The sequence below is a fragment of the Brassica napus genome, chromosome C4 (genome assembly GCF_020379485.1).
Source record: "Brassica napus cultivar Da-Ae chromosome C4, Da-Ae, whole genome shotgun sequence".
In the NCBI taxonomy this organism is placed as follows: Eukaryota; Viridiplantae; Streptophyta; class Magnoliopsida; order Brassicales; family Brassicaceae; genus Brassica; species Brassica napus.
The window spans coordinates 23,190,647-23,195,832 of record NC_063447.1 but is presented as its reverse complement, the minus strand read 5'-3'; the positions used below and the strand labels follow the sequence as shown (position 1 = coordinate 23,195,832).

The 5,186-nt window shown below is 41.7% G+C and overlaps 1 non-coding gene across 1 annotated transcript; it reads left to right on the top strand.

Annotated features, from left to right (window-relative positions):
• The first annotated feature begins 1,256 nt into the window (after nt 1-1,256).
• On the top strand, nt 1,257-1,363 carry LOC125586518. The gene has a single exon (XR_007323050.1). It is a non-coding gene; the product is annotated as a small nucleolar RNA R71 (small nucleolar RNA).
• Nucleotides 1,364-5,186: the final 3,823 nt, after the last annotated feature.

Sequence of the window (5,186 nt, the reverse complement as noted above, 5' to 3'; positions counted from 1 at the left end):
TCTTTGCAGCTACAACATCTTTCAAGAATTTGATGTACTGGGGGACCAACATGAAAGCATCAATGATGGGCATTGTGACCTGAACTTCACTCATTTGTTTCTCAAATAGTGCCTTGTACTTCTCCAATAGTTGTCTTTAGAATCTTCCAGGGAATGGCAGCTTTGGCTCATAGGGAGGAGGAACAAAAGAGGATTCCTTCGTTGGAGTAGCTGTTTCACATTCCTTCGATGGAGTAGCTGTTTCACTATGTTTCACTGTTCTCTTCTCCTCTCCAACCTTCCCTTTACCCTTAGCTTCAACAATCTTTTCCAGAATCTCTTCATCAACCTTCTCATCTACAATCACCACTTCATCATCAATGTTGATGGCCACCTCCTCACCTTGTTTTTCACCATCCTTGGTGAGAACTCTTGGAGGCAACTCTCTACCACTCCGTAGGGTGATTGCTTTCATTGTTTCCTTGGGATTTTGCTCTAGCTTTCCAGGTAATGACCCTTGTTGTCGAGTTGGCTGAGAGTTCATAGAAGTAAACTGGTTCTCCAAATTACGGATCTTGTTGTTGAGCTCATTGTAGCTTCCATCAATCTTGGAGTGAATGTTCTTGAACTCATAGCCCATTGTTTTCTCATTCTTTGCCTGAAAATCTAAGAGTTTCTTGAACATTGAATCCACACTTGTATCTGAAGTTGGAGCTTGTGAAGAACTTCTTTGAGCTTGAGTAGACTGATTGCTGTGATTGTTGAAACCTTGAGCGATGTTTTGCCTCGGCTGATAGCTCCCTTGCTGAGTGTTCTGCTTTGGTTGGTATCCTCCTTGTTGGTTGTTGGAGTAAGACCTTTGCTGGTAGTTGTTGTACTGAAAGTTCGGTTCCTTCCTGTACCAAGTACCATTGTTGTTGATGAAGCATAACTCTTCTTGGCCTTTCAAACCATCGACCTCATTGACCTTAGGAGGAACCTCTTGACTAGGTCCACCCACAAAGTTCATATGTTCCTGTTTAGCTTGGTTGGAAAGAAGCAAATCCATCTTCTCTTGCAAGGACTTGATCTCTTTCTTTGTCTTCTGATCATCACTTCTGTTGACCCTATCATGCTCCTTACTGTAGACCGAGTCACTCTTGGCCATGTTCTCTACTAGCTCTTCTGCCTCTTCCTCAGTTCTTCCCAAGAAGAAACCATTGCTGGCAGTATCAAGCCTGTTTCTGCACTGTGGTAGAGCTCCTCTATAGAAGGTTCTAAGCAAACTCTCCTTGCTGAAACCATGATGAGGACATTGAGAACAGTAGCCCTTGAACCTCTCTCATGCTTCACTGAAGCTCTCTAGACCTTTCTGTTGAAACCCAGAGATTTCATTCCTGATCTTAGCTGATCTTGAAGTAGAGAAGAACTTGTCTAGGAAAGCTCTCTTACACTCTTCCCAAGTAGTGACAGTGTCACTTGGGAGAGTCTTCTCCCACTGGTGTGCCTTGCTCCCAAAGAGAAAGGGAACAGCTTTAACTTGAAAGCATCTTCAGAAACACCATTTGTCTTGGACAAGCCACAATATTTATCAAACTTGTACAAGTGATCAAAAGGGTCTTCAGCAGCAAGGCCATGATACTTGTTGTTCTCTATGGTGTTGAGCAGCCCTGACTTGATCTCAAAGTTGTTGTTCTCCACTGGTGGTGCTCTGATTCCCAACCTATGACCATTAATGTGAGGTTGATCATAGGCTCCAATGGCACGAGCTTGGCGCGGTGGATGTTGTGGCTGGCGATGTGGTCGAAGGTGATCAGCTCTTGGATCAATGCCCCCTAGGGCATCACCATCTTGAGGCAGATTCTCCATATCAAATCCTAACCTTTGCAAGTGAACATGTTGCTCTACTTCTCTTCTCTGTCTTGCAATCTCCCTCTCAAGTGCTCTAATGTCTTCCACTCTTGAAACTAGGTTTGTTGTACCTCTGCTTCTTGTGATCATACACCTGAAATGCAAAGGGAGAAAAAGAAAGAGAAGCAATAACACAATTAAACAAAAATTTACTTAGTTTCAAGCAAGTGACTAAATCCCAATGTCACAATCAACTTAGAATTTGGCAACGGCGCCAATTTGATGTTAGGAGTTTTCAAGGCTCCTAATCAAATGTTGTAATATAAAAGATTGTCAAACCAATCCTAAATGATTCTAAAGCAAAGGGAATGCATGACCATGCTTAATCTAAGTGCTATCAATTGGTGAGATGATTTTGAACTAGAATACTACTAAAATGCAATAAAGAACAAAGCTTTCATTTCTTATGAGATGGGAAAACTCATGGGCTAAGGGAATTGACCTTGGGTGATCAAGTTTCAATCTAAAGGTGGTATCTTTCAATCAATCTATTAACCTTAAATCTAGACACAATCCTAAACAAACTCTATCTCTAGATGAATGCTCATTCACTAAGATAACTCAAGCATCAAATCTCTTTGGTTGAATATTATCTAAGCAATCATTAATTTCATGTCCATTAGCCATCTTAACACCTTTAACATCAAATCTCTTTGGTAAAGAGTGTTAAAAGCATAGTAGAGTTGGTTCAGGCATTTCATCGAACACCTATCGGGTGTGAAATGCCTAAGGCTCAACTTTAGAAAGGTCAACTCTAAAATTGCATTAAAGCACCTTACTAGCAAGGAACAAGATGGATATGTGCTACAACACCTTAGATTTAACCTAATCACCCTTAGTCTCCCTAACCCATGAATCCAACTATGACTACTCACTAATCTTCATGATAAACCCAAGAATCAATGATGATTTGGTGTTAATCATGATTGGTGATCAAATCAACAAAGCAATCACAAAGGATAATGATCAAGATTATATTTTTTTTACCTAAAGGTTCCTTTTTGATTAGATAGAAAACAAAATAAGTCCCAACTTTGGGATTACAAGAGTATTTATATGTCTTTGGTAAACCTTCAAAAGTCTAAAAAGCCCTTTAAAAACATTAAAATTCGACTAAAGATAAGTTTCGACTCGGGTAGAGACGATCGGATCCGACCCGCGTCACACTCCCCGCGTCGGACCGTCGCTACGCCTGCAGTTCGTGAAAGCGGGTAAAGGACTCCGCGTCGCTCATCCCGCGTGACTTCGTCGACGACTTCACTTCGACAATGCGGGTAAGGGAACCCGCGTGCCTCAACCCGCGTCAAGACGTCACTAAGCGCAGTTCGTGCGAGTAGGTAAAGGACTCTGCGTCGCTCATCCCGCGTGACTTCGTCGACGACTTCACCTCGACAACGCGGGTAAGGGAACCCGCGTCAAGACGTCGAGCGGCTTCATTCTCGTATGCGCGGGTGCGACTCTCCGCGTGATCCAACCCGCGTCGGAGCTCTCTGATGCTTCATGTCAAGCGGGTTAGTGAACCCGCGTGGTACAACCCGCGTTGTAATCATATCAACTCGACCAAACTTCATTCTTCATCTCTTTTTTGAACCACAATGCTTCTAAACACCTCCAATCACTCTATGAGATACTCCATTACCTGATTAAGACATATGAATGCAATATGGATCCTAAAGATGCTAAATTCCTAATCTATATGATCAATATGTGCAAATTGGAGACTTAAAATGATGTAAATATGCAAGATATCAGCATGGAAGTTGTGACTGCGATTGAGGGATCGTTGGACTCGTCTGCTGATGTCTCGCAGCGTTGTCTCGGTCATCCATCCTCTAAGACTATGGAGATGTTGCAGTTTTCTGATTTCAGTAATTTTGGTTTTAATTCAAAGACTTATGATATTTGTATTCGTGCGAAGCAAACACATGATTCTTTTTCTACAAGTATTAATAAGACGTCTTTTGCTTTTGAACTCATTCATTGCGATCTTTGGGGTCCTTATAGGAGCAAGTCACTATGTGGTTCAACTTAATTTATCACCATACTTGATGATTATTCTCGCGTATAGATGTCAAACAGGTTTACTCATCCCGTCCCGTACCGCGGCGGGTTAGTCATCGAGCGGGTTACAGCAGGCATGTCCCGTGCGGGCTGCGGTCCTCAGAATGCCGGCCCAAACCCGTACCACATAACATATAGGCCTTTGCGGGCCGTCCCGCGGGATGCCTCCTTATCAAACCGCCTACTACAGCTTTCTTCATGAATGTTTAAGTGGAAGAGTTGTGTAAGAGAGTTGAAGAGAGCTCATTAAGCTTCACTACAGCCTTATCAAAATCAATGCCATAAAGCTCTGTTTGTGCTAGCATTCTTGAGTTAAAGTCTTTTTTTTGTTATCAGCATAAGATTTTATTAATTTTGAATCTGATTGAGTTGTTGTCTTTGTAATAACTTGGCTCAAGTGTTGTATGTTTTCATCAAACTATCTCTCTTTGTAATTCTTTGGATTTCAAAAAAAAAAATTTGTGAATCACTTTGTCAAATTATACAAGTGACATGATATACAACTAACTTTTATCCTAAACAACATCATTGTAACCAAATTTAATTTAAGAAAACGCCATTTCACAGTACTGAAAACAAAACTAATAACTTAAACAAGAAATCTCACATTGTAATAAAGCAATTCATAGTTGTGTGTAATAAAAAGAGAAAACCAAATCAAAACACCACCAGAGCTTGAATCGTCATCGCTAGAGATGGAGTCGTCATCGCCGGATCTCGAATCATCATCACTGAATCTTGAATCATCATCGCCGGAACTCCTTATGTTTTATGGGGGAAAAGTCACAAGAATCGCTTTCTTCTCACACTCTCTCTCTCTCTCTCGTTTTTTCAAGTAAAATAAGAAATGAAAAAAAAAATGCGGGTCCATGTAATCCCGCATGACCCGTTTCGGCCCATCCCGCAAAAGGCCCAGTTCTTCAAAGACCCGTCCCGCGAGACCCGCAAATTTACGGGCCTAGAAAACCTCGTCCCAATACCGTCCCGCGACAGTAGTTTACGGGCCAGGCCCGTGGTCCAAGTCCATGATTACCATCTCTATTCTCGTGCGGTTTGGATATACCTTCTTCCGAATAAAAGAGAAGCACCAACACATCTAAAGAACTTCATCGCCCTTGTGGACAGGCAGTTTGAAACAAAGATTAGTGCTATACGAATGATAACGGTTATGAGTTCGTTTGTCTGACAGATTTTTTCACTGAACGCGGAATAATACATGAGACTTCTTGTGTTGAAACTCCTCAGCAGAATGGAAA